Source organism: Aedes aegypti, chromosome 3, assembly GCF_002204515.2.
Source record: "Aedes aegypti strain LVP_AGWG chromosome 3, AaegL5.0 Primary Assembly, whole genome shotgun sequence".
NCBI classification, from domain to species: Eukaryota; Metazoa; Arthropoda; class Insecta; order Diptera; family Culicidae; genus Aedes; species Aedes aegypti.
In genome coordinates this window covers 353,296,873-353,309,681 of record NC_035109.1, presented here as the reverse complement: position 1 = coordinate 353,309,681, position 12,809 = coordinate 353,296,873, and positions in this window count along the sequence as shown.

Here is a 12,809-nt window from a genome sequence, read left to right as displayed (position 1 = left end):
TATTTGCCCTTTGAAGGAAGCACCACACTAGACAACGGACAAGCATGCAACGCCCAGTGGTACAGTCGGAAAACATTCCTGTCGAAAAGTTTTTCGGCCTGAGCCGGGAATCGAACCCACACTCCTTAGCACGATGCGGCTAAATGCCTTGGTGACACTAACCGCACGGCTACGAAGCCCACAAAATTTCCCTGAAGAGTTAATAAAAACTGTTCCTGAAGATAATTCCGGACGTAAATTGTGTTAGATCCTTCGACCTTGACGCTTGCTTTTGCGGAGGCGGGCGATGAGGGCAGGATTAAACATGTCGCGTAGTGAAATGAAATAGCGCCACGGATCGATAGTAGTGTTTGATCTATTGATCGCATTACTTACTCTTGCGTGGGCGAGTGAGGAACACTTGTTCGGCGTACAATGCGATTCGGCGTGATTATACATGGATCGCATCACCAACCATTCGTGACTCCCAGACCTTTACCTTATCCCACTAACCCAATATCCTATCCATGACAACTGTGGAGATGCAGAGGTATACTCGGTCTCTAATGACAAAGGTTGTTTAACTAAAATTCTTTCCCTTCTCAGATGACCGTTATTGACTTTTAAAATTTGAGCTTTCGATTTGTACACATTGTAGCTAAGCTAATCCCAGGCCCTATTCATTAATTCCCTGTGCAACTTCGATTGGTCTGGTCAATCACGGAGTAGCAACTCCGAATTGTACGGTCATCTATGCGCATGCTCATGCTCTTGAAGATGATTCCGAACGAATCAATGATGAATCTGCTTCTGAGACCTTCTGAAAATCCTTAAAATAAAAACTGCTTTACTGACCTCAGCGTTTTCGTTTATAATTTCACAAAAAAAAGTAATCTATGAACCACTTTCAGAACATTGAACACGATTTATTTATTGTATGAACAAACAATAAAACTCTTGAAGAACACGCCTGCTTGAATTCTGAATATCTCTGACTTGCGCACGACATACACTAGCAAGACAGTCTCTTTACTAATGTAAACATCAATCTTGATTGTAAACATGTGACGTCATTCTTATCGTTGCATATACTAGATTATTTTTTCAACAAATTTGTTCGAGGTGGATAGGAATGATGTCGTTAAATTGCTGTCAGTTTTCGGAAAATTTTGCAAGCCTCGTTGTTAATGAAGCCCATCCTTTACTATTTTACTTCTTACAAAAACATTTAGCGGAAGACGACTGCTAATGGACCTTTTTAAGCTTAGCAAGTGGTGGAATTCGACTTGGAAACATTTCGACAACGCTGTGTACTTTTTTCTACGGGAAGGGCATATTAACCGGGCAGTTTCCAAACGTCAAGATTTAGGCCGTTTACAAAAAACGTCTTGTACGCTTTTTTTAGCAGTCTGGCATGAAAAAGTTGCTTGCATTGCATGACCAACTTAATAAACAACACCTTGACATCAAAAACTATAGAAGTAATGCATTTGCTACTGCGATAGTGCAGTTTTTCTTTAGGGGCGCGGGATGTAATATACCTGTTTACCCTAATGATTTTTTTATTCTTCCGGAACAGAATCATTCTTCCAAGATATTTTCGTGCTCTCCCAATTCTCTCCTTTTGACGCTTTGTCATTTCAACGTTTTGTTCTTTCCACGTTTGGCATTCGGCGTCTCGTCACCTAACCCCCAGACGATACGATTTATCGTAGGGTAGAAGCGCCGGTTTTGGCCATACGCCAGTTGTAGCCATAGTGGATTATACACCGTTTTACATAGGCAATCAGAATATGAAACCTTTTGTGTTCAATAGATCACATTCACATGACAGAGCTACATTCATTTACTCGTCCAAATCGATTCAAAGCATAAGAAAAACAATTAATTTCCCTTATAATTTTAACTCCCAAACGCCTAATTTGACCAGGGTATTCCTAATTTGGCCACCCATCAAAGCGTTTGGCCAATTTAGGAACTGAAATTAAATCTCTGACCGAAACTGGTTCTGGTGGCCTATATTGACCAACGTGATTTTCAAAGCGAATAAATGGTTTTAACTCAGTTTTGATATTTTACATTCATAATATACATTGAAAGCTTGCATTTGACATATTTATCATATAAATACGGCTTCTCATACAATATTTTATTGACATTTTCTCTTAGGCTGGTTAAAACCGGTGCTTTTACCCCAAAGTGCTATGAAAGATTATACGATGAATCGGTTGACCCAGGAAATAGTCTAGACTGATTAAAGATATTACCGAATTTGCTCAAAAGCATGCATGTGGTCCTCCCCTGTGGAAAGAAACAACCATGATGGTTGTTTATTGTTGAACTTATCTACTAAGGCATTTCATTTCAACGGCTTTTTTCTCTGAAGGATTTGCTGCGATTTGTTGGGGATTTATCAATACAATAATGTGCAGATTCAAAAGATTTCAATTTTATATAACTTTATTTTTAAAGGTTTAGGTATATTTCATTTCGGCAAAAGTTTTCATTATTTTTTATTGCGCCCAATTTTAACCTTAGTAAGGACCTTGGGTCTTTTTCGACCCATTTCAAAATTCAAATCAATGTTACTTTTGATTGAAATAACCTAGCAATTTGAAACTTTCTGACAATTATTTTTTTGTGAGAAAATTTTGTTTTTGTGGGAACAAAAGTTTAGAATGACCCCTAGGGGAGCTTCCATAAAAAAAAGTTACAAATTGTGACTTAGGGTCGTTTTTGACCCGAAAATTCAAACATCTCGCAAAAATCAGTGTGTTGACCGAATTTAGTTCTGTTGGGCTTAAATGAAGGGCACACATGTCTAGTTTCTGAAACCCTCCCGGAGATCCGGATTTGGTCACTGTGGCCACCGGGAACCTGCTGCATATGAAAAAATTCCCTTTAAAGACCCTTACTTTGACGACCTGTAGTTTCGTAACTAAACAAGTAATCTGAACCGTCCTCATATTGTTGCACAGGTATTCACGTGGACTGTGAGTAGAGATTCTCAAATCACTTAGTTATTCATACCCGGTTCCGGAAACCCGGAACATCCGAAAAGTAAGTTTCCATCGCAGTACTGTATATGTAATTCACATCGGCACAATTCGGTTGATGTATGTTTTGGCATAATTTTTTTCTGTAATAAAGAACCAATTACCGGCGCACATTCCCTGAAAAATTCGGTTCAGTATGGTCCATGCGGAACCGGTTCCTGAAGTCCCGGGAGGTGGACAATTCGATGAAATTACTCAGATTTGAACCCCAAACCCAAATAAATTGTGTCCAATTCTTTACGATTTTTTATGTTTGGATGTATGTTGCCAAAAGAATGAATGGATGGTTATTCTGGTCGTTTTGGAGCACCAGAATGGCCACCGGGAAACCCGTAATATGGAACCACAAAGTTTTAGCACCAAAAGTAGGCATGCGACGGCTCAATCTTCATAATTTTGCATCTCTGTGACTCTGCTAGTTCAATTATTGATGAATGACCACTTTGGTTCTTCTGGCCCACCGAAACGACTCAGGAATGGCCACCGGAAATACCCGTATTGTGGGACATTTTAGTTTTTGTACAAAAACTAGGCATGCGACGGTTCAATCTTCATGATTTTGAATACCTGTGACTCTTCTAGTTCAATTATTGATGAATGACCACTCTGGCTCATTGTTACCACGAAATATCCCAGAAATGACCACCGGAGATACCCGTATTGTGGGACATTTCAGTTTTTGTACCAAAATCAGGCATGCGACGGCTCAATTTTCATGGTTTCGAATACCTGTGATTCTGATAGTTCAATTATTGATGAATGACCACTTTGGTTCTTATGGCCCACCGAAACAACCCAGGAATGGCCACCGGAAATACCCGTATTGTGGGACATTTTAGTTTTTGTACAAAAAATAGGCATGTGACGGCTCAATCTTCATGATTTTGAATACCTGTGACTCTTCTAGTTCAATTTTAGATGAGTGACCACGTTGGTACTTCTGGCCCACCCAAATAACCCAGGAATGGCCACCGGAAATACCCGTATTGTGGGACATTTCAGTTTTTGTACCAAAACCAGGCATGCGACGGCTCAATTTTCATGGTTTCGAATACCTGTGATTCTGATAGTTCAATTATTGATGAGTGACTACGTTGGTTCTTCTGGCCCACCCAAATAACCCAGGAATGACCACCGTAGATACCCGTATTGTGGGACAATTCAGTTTTTGTACCAAAAGTAGTCATGCGACGGCTCATTCTTCATGGTTTCGAATACCTGTGATTCTGATAGTTCAATTATTGATGAGTGACTACGTTGGTTCTTCTGGCCCACCCAAATAACCCAGGAATGGCCACCGGAGATACCCGTATTGTGGGACATTTCAGTTTTTGTACCGAAACCAGGCATGCGACGGCTCAATTTTCATGGTTTCGAATACCTGTGATTCTGATAGTTCAATTATTGATGAATGACCACTTTGGTTCTTCTGGCCCACCGAAACAACCCAGGATTGGCCACCGGAAATACCCGTATTGTGGGACATTTTAGTTTTTGTACAAAAACTAGGCATGCGACGGTTCAATCTTCATGATTTTGAATACCTGTGACTCTTCTAGTTCAATTATTGATGAATGACCACTCTGGCTCATTGTTACCACGAAATATCCCAGAAATGACCACCGGAGATACCCGTATTGTGGGACATTTCAGTTTTTGTACCGAAACCAGGCATGCGACGGCTCAATTTCCATGGTTTCGAATACCTGTGATTCTGATAGTTCAATTATTGATGATACTTGATGATATTTGGTTCTTATGGCCCACCGAAACAACCCAGGAATTACCACAGGAAATACCCGTATTGTGGGACATTTCAGTTTTAGTACCAAAAGTAGGCATGCGACGGCTCATTCTTCATGATTCTGGATACCTGTGACTCTTCTAGTTCAATTATTGATGAGTGACCACGTTGGTTCTTCTGGCCCACCCAAATAACCCAGGAATGGCCACCGGAGATACCCGTATTGTGGGACATTTCAGTTTTTGTACCAAAACCAGGCATGCGACGGCTCAATTTTCATGGTTTCGAATACCTGTGATTCTGTGATTCTGATAGTTCAATTATTGATGAGTGACCACGTTGGTACTTCTGGCCCACCCAAATAACCCAGGAATGGCCACCGGAAATACCCGTATTGTGGGACATTTCAGTTTTTGTACCAAAACTAGGCATGCGACGGCTCAATCTTCATGATTTTGAATACCTGTGACTCAACTAGTTCAATTTTAGATGCATGACCACTCTGGCTCATTGTTACCATGAAATAACCCAGGAATGATCACCGGAGATACCCGTATTGTGGGACATTTCAGTTTTTGTACCAAAACCAGGCATGCGACGGCTCAATTTTCATGGTTTCGAATACCTGTGATTCTGATAGTTCAATTATTGATGAATGACCACTTTGGTTCTTCTGGCCCACCGAAACAACCCAGGAATGGCCACCGGAAATACCCGTATTGTGGGACATTTCAGTTTTTGTACAAAAACTAGGCATGTGACGGCTCAATCTTCATGATTTTGAATACCTGTGACTCTTCTAGTTCAATTTTAGATGAATGACCACTCTGGCTCATTGTTACCATGAAATAACCCAGGAATGATCACCGGAGATACCCGTATTGTGGGACATTTCAGTTTTTGTACCGAAACCAGGCATGCGACGGCTCAATTTTCATGGTTTCGAATACCTGTGATTCTGATAGTCCAATTATTGATGAATGACTTATACTTCATTAAAACCAATCCCATATCTTTTTTTCAGATGTTTTAGAAAATTTGCAATTGCTTTGATAAAAAATCTTGGTTTTTTCGAACATGTCGAAAATTTTGCGTACTTTCATAATATCGGGTCGAAAAGCATTCAAAAAGTTTATTTAGACCATATTGAAAAATCAACCTTTTTTAAAAAATCATAACTATTTTGTCCATGATTTCTCCATCTTGACCCACTGTGCAAAAGACTTCATTTTTTGTTTACTTTAACATATAAAAAATAAAAAAAACAATAATACGATTTTTGAGAAAATTGATTTTAAGCTTTATTTTCGATATATAAAAAATTACAACGTTTTTTTTACAGTGTATATTTTTTTCCAGATAGTCCCAACAATAACCTAAAACTTTGTGGAAGACTCCAAACTGATCGGACAAACCGTTTCTAAGTTATATTATAATGAACGAAAATTGAAAATTACCCAAGTAACCATAAGCACTAATAATAAGCCCTTAATCAGCATCATAATTACCGTGCCGCATTATCGTGCTTACTGGTTACTTGGGTATATCATAATTTTGTATTAAAATCGCTGTATCTTTAAAATGGTAAAAGTTACCCTGATTTTTCTGAATACCTTTTTTATTGTAAATTTTGCGTACTTTCTTAAAATCGAGTTTAAAAAAATTTAAAAAGTGTATTATGACCATTTTCCAAAATTCACCTATTTTCAAAAAATTATAACTTTTTTGTCCAAGATTTCTCCATCTTGACCCACTGTGCAAAAGACTTCATTTTTTTGTCTACTATAACATATAAAAAAATAAAAAAAATCAAAAATACGATTTTTGAGAAAATTGATTTTTAAGTTTTATTTTCGATATATAAAAAATTACAAAAAAAATTTTACAGTGTATATTTTTTTTTCCAGATAGTCCCAACAATAACCTAAAACTTTGCGGAAGGCACCAAACTGATCGGACAAACCGTTTCTAAGTTATAATTTTTTTAAAATTATTAAGGATTTTTTTCTTAGGCCCTTCTCAAAAATAAGGCTAGAGTCAAAATGGTGAGCCGATGATGCAAAAAGGCATTTTTGGGCATAAAGAAAGCATGTGCAAAATTTCATCCAAATCAAAAAATATAACAATGAAATTTGGGAAAAAAAGTCATCATTTTCTTTGGAACCGCTCATATGTGCGTAACAAATGTGCAAAATATGAGGTAAATCCATCAAGAAATAAAAAAAAATGCTTGAATAGCGAAAAAAGTGTGTCCTTCAAGACAACAAAGGGGCTACTTTGGACATTTTCATAATTTCGTAATGAAATGATTTTTCCTTATAACTTTCAAACTGATTCAATAGATTGTCGTCCACTGTGATGTTATTGAACGTTTTTCATTGATAAACTTAATGTAGAAAATTGCAAAGCTAGAATCAATTACACATATATATCAAATATCAGCGAAACATGCCATTCACTATTTTCAGTTTGCAGTATGAAACATAAATATTCAACCTCCTCTAAAATGGAACCATCAGTTACGAATGCTCGATTTTCAAGTTGACATAAACGAACGACGTAACTACTAGGTACTGCGATGATAAATGAATTATGTACAAAAACTCTTTTTTTTATTCTTACTGTTATATGAACGATATGTTGAAGGATCACATTAATACCGGTAACTAATTTAATACCAGTAAATAATTTTCATTAAAAACGCAATCTATGAAGCAAAGTTTAGCAAGATCGTAAAAAAGTAAGTTTTTGTAATATGCCTTTAGCTTCTTAGCAGTTTAGAGCTGGCTTAAGAGTAGTTTAATTTAAGCATTTGAAAGATGCAACTGTTCTGTACTACAAATTCATGTAAAATATGACAAAAAACTGTTTTTTTTTAGAGATTATGTTGTGAATTTGGCATTGGTACGTATTGAAATATGTGTGTTTTATGTCTATTCACTTTTACAAACATTTATTATTATTTTTTTATGTTATAAAATACACAAACCAAAACATTATAATAAAATAAAAGTCGCAAAAAGGTCTTATTTATCAATTATTTTAATAAAACAACAATTTTAAGCAAAACAAATCACAAGATTTTCATGAAACATGACGATTCGATAGTTTTGTGATGCTCCCAATAAGTTGCCACGACATGGATAAAATTCAAACAATGTGTGTATAGCCAATGTTTTATACCTTGTGAATATTTATTCGGGCTTTTTTGAAATGCTTTCTTGTTTATCCTGTTATTGTTGATGTTGTTCCAAGAAAAAATCATGCTTAGTGGTAGAGCATATATTGGTTAATAAAAGTGCTGAAGACACAAAATTGCTCAGATCAATATTTATGCTGGTAATAAATACAAAAGATGAGTGTCCAAAGTAGCCCCGTCCGATGGTATGAGTAAAAGTCTGCTTTAGTTATTTTCTAAACATCTGTACAATTTACTCGTACCTTTTAATTACATAAGAACATTTTCAATTGCACTTTCGTTTCACGTACATTTTCCATTTGTTGAACACTAGCATAACATGACAGGCTTGGTTTAATCAACAGTAGTGCCAGATTTTTTATTTTCTTAGCAAACACCTATATTGAAATAGAATATTGCATTACACAATATAGTATTGTTTATTGCTTTAATTGTCTGTTGAATAATTATTATTAAAAAAAAATCCTATAATGGTATCAGTTGCAATCATGAAAAACGCGATTCAGCAAAGTATAATTAATTGCATCCCTGGCTATACCCTGAATCTTTTTCGAATTTCACTATCTTCACTATGGCATCAATGCCATCACTGTTTGTTTGTTTACATCAATTACGCATCGGCTGCCGATTTATCCGGAGTATAACCTCAATCTCGCGATCGATGCTGTAATGTCGAAGGTAATGTACATTAGGAGAAGCCGCTAAAGTTTATGGAGTGCCGAAGGGGACGATTCACTTCCGTCTCAGCCCAGAGTGGTCAGGGAAAGTGCTTCGCGGACCTCACAGCCGACGCGGAGCGTGAACTTTCAAGTTGAATGAGTGCGGGAGTAAAGCGGTCAACATTTAGCGACAATCGTTCAACATTAAGATAAGATGGGTTATGCATGTGTTCAACAATTCTCGATTACTTTTTCAAATCGACGTAAGTAACGTTTATACGCTTTTGAGAAAACTAATTGAGAAGAATCACAACCTGTCTTCTAAAACTGTTTTAAAATGAATCACCTTTTTAACATTTTTTCGCCGTATACATCGCTCAAATTTTGCATATAATCAGATCGCGTCCAAAAATTAGGTAGTTTCTATTATTTTCAACAAAAATAATTGTAACAAAATGATAAGCCGTTTCATACAGTTACTTTCGACGTTTTTCTACCAGTGTAAAATCGGCTCAAATAGTGTTTTGTTTTGATTCGTGGTTAAGTCACTTTGTCTCTCTATACAGCGGGGCGGCGAAAGTAGTGGTTAGGTTGCGAAAGTTGAAAATCTTACTTTCGTCGTTTTGTAAATCCGGAAATTAAACGTTCTAAAAGTGAAAAATCTAGTTGGGTAGGAGCGGAACATGTGGAATTTCGTCTGCGAAACACGTAGGATCAATAAAGTAAGTTTCTTCACTTTTTTGACTTGAGACTATTTGAATAAGTTTTCGAGAATTGTATATAGAACTATCTTTTAAAATATATATTTTTTTATTTCAAAATGGACATTACAGTGCCAAAAATGTAGCAGGAATAATGTTAAACAATCGCCTACGGTGTTGAATGCATTTTTAGAAACCTTTCTATCAGAATTTCCATTAAAATCAAATAACATAAAAACGTCTTTCTTAACCGTTCAACATTTGGCGATTTACCCTAAATATATTTCATTTCGGCAAAAGTTTTCATTATTTTTTATTGCGCCCAATTTTAATTAGGATCTATTTCCACATTTTAAAAGTATATTAGTTCTATTGATCAACTGTGAACTTGAGTGAAGCAGGTAGTCCATTGAAGTGACGCCCTATTGTTATTCGTAATGCTTAGCTTCCGCATCTTTTCTGATAAGGTAGCCTTGGATGATAAGCTTTATTTACCGGAAGTTCTGCTAACAGTTGAGAACATAACAATTCAATATTGATTCGTCTAATTGGAAGTTTTATCTCACACCATAGAACCTTTTCGTAGTTGATGGACGACCCCTATTCATCTGTATCATCACTTTAGAATTGTACTTTCTCTCAGCCTTGAACCTCAGTTTCAAACATTCATTTCTTATCATTGGTGCATTAAACATTGTATTAAGAATGTACGCATATGACCCTCTGCCTAGACATGTATCGAATAATGACGTAGCACCCCACGAATCATTCAGTCAGCGCGACGACGACGCCATGTGCGAACGACCAAAAGACGAAGAGAAGAGCCTACCGTCGCATACTCTTGTCTTACGGACGACGAACCGTTGAGATAAGACTCCAAATAAAGAGCTATTACGGGCCAGTCAATAGATTCATTTGCTGTTAAAATGATCGTCCCGGGCGTCTGGAGCAAGATTTTCTCCGCAACAGTTGAAGTACGCTTCGCAAACGCAACTGCTGCAACGGGTAACGCGTTCCGATAGTTGCACAAGAATTTCTAGAATGAACGTAATCGTTTTCGTCGGATTGACGACGGTGTTGGTGGTTTTCTCGATACACGCTGGAAGCGGTTCTTCAGAACGTGACAATCGACAAGGTCTGGATTGGTGCAGCTCATTCCCGGATGAAGAAGCACGCGACGAATGCGCGGATTCCGAGGGTACATTCTGGATGTATTCGCCGACCTGCTGCAACGTGAAGTGGGAGTGTGTCAATGGAGAGTACAACCAGGGCTTAAGATGTAGTGTTTCTGGATTCATTCCGGATAGTGAAACGGTGAAGTGCATTGAGGAGCCTACCTGTATTGATACTTCAAGTACTGTAGCTCCTACGACAACTACCACAGTGCGGATAACAACTACCACACTCGAACCGACTACAGTTACTACAATTACAGTTGGTGAGACGCAATTCTGTGATACATTTCCCTTGGACGAGCCTCCTATCTACTGCGCTGAAACAAGCGGATCATTCTGGATGTCGTCGCCCAGCTGTTGTAACGTCAAATTCGAGTGTTTGGATGGTGCCTACAACCAAGGCTTCCGTTGTAGCAGTCCTGGATTCATACCCGACCTCCAGCGATTGAAATGCATTGAAGACAGTACTTGCGTACGGAAGGAAGAAACTCCGAGTGAAGATACAGACAACTCGTCTCCGGATATCATCTGCTCCAACGTCAGTACCGAGTATCTGCCCCATCCGAGTGACTGTTCAAAATATTTCCGCTGCCACAATGGGATAGTGCAGCAGCTGGAGTGCATGGACGGATCCATCTTCAGCTACCAGTTCCAACAGTGTCTACCAGGAGATAAAGACACTTGTGAAATGCTTGGCGTATGATGCTATGATTTTTCGATACTTTTTGTGATAATAAAATGTAGAAGTGTACCGTGTTTTGCAATCGCAATCGTGTTTTGATTGGGACCTATCGTCCGAAAGTATCTTGTAAAAGTCAATATTCAGCAAGAAAAATGGATGAGTCGGTTGTAACTGAATTTTGTATCGAATATAAAAACATTTATTGCTCTACAATGTAAAGAGAAGTATAGCTTGACAAGTGTTTCGTTCTCGGTGTCATCTATCGAAATAAATGCATGACAACGGCGACGTATTCCAACTTCGATTAGATATCAAACTGACGCGCACAATGCAACCCGTTATCTAATCTTGTTATGACTAAACTATAAAACAATTATTACCTCGCATGGCACCAATATCCCGAACAATTGTCTAGGTAGTCAGGGAGGTTGACTAGAAGTATGAAATACTGATAACATAATAGATTATCTAGAAAAAGGTAATTGTACAGGTTGTGGTCCAAACACATTTTCTACTTCTTGGTCATCTCGTATTTGAAATAATTAAGGGGACAGGATCCGTCATTGATTTTGAATTTTCAAGAGCAGTTTTTCCGTTCAAAATCAAGAACATTTACAGGAAAATGTGTTCACTGTATTCTATTCTCAAACCGAAACACAGTGAACTCATTTTTATCCAATAATATTTAGTTTTGAACAAAAAAAACTGCTTTTAAAGTTTCGAGGATGACGATGATAACAATAACGGAGCGTTGAACGTTAAACACAAACACAATTTCATGATTTTCATGTGTATATGTGAAAATTCTATGAAACGAGTTTAGTAATGTGCCGCTGGCACATTTGTCAATATGTATGTAGAAGTTAGGTGAGTAGAGAGACCAAAGCTGGTATTACATAATCGTTTAAAGAAACTCTTGAACTTAAGGCAAAGCAGCCCGTCATTCGTTTTAGCAACAATAATGACTTTTAAGCTTGTATTTCAAAGTGAGAAAACTTAATCTTGATAGTTTATATTGACTTGAAAAAGTATCACTGTACGCGCTAACATGCATAAAGTATGCTGATACTTTTTCAGCTGTGTCAGTGCAAAACCAACTGATTTTCTTTAATTCGAAATCGTGAAATGAATTAGCAACAATCATCAACGACGCGTACAAATTTCAATGACGGCCTACTTCGCCTTAACAAAATTATGAACTGTTTTACTCCCGAGGTTTTGAAAAAATCGTTTGGGACCCTTAACCTTCCAGTCATCGCGCGGTTTGCCGCCGTCAGAACCACCACGCCGCTGTTTTGGACGAAAAGCGAGATTTTTTCAACAGCGTTGTACAAAATACAACAGCGCGACGACTGAAGTGTTAAAAGGCAGATATAAAAAATAAGACTTTTAATTCGCCTTTTACCATAGCTCATTAGTGTATAAATGAGTGGAATCGATTTCTTTTTTCATATTTGTTTCCTGATTCAGCAGAACGAATCTTGGCTGGAGTATGCAAGAAACATGTTCTTACAGAAACGATAAGTATAATTTATGAAGTTTGAGTAGTCACATGTCCAGTTTTACTTAATTTGTACTTGTCTCTTGGATCACAGGGAGTGAACTCAGAATCTG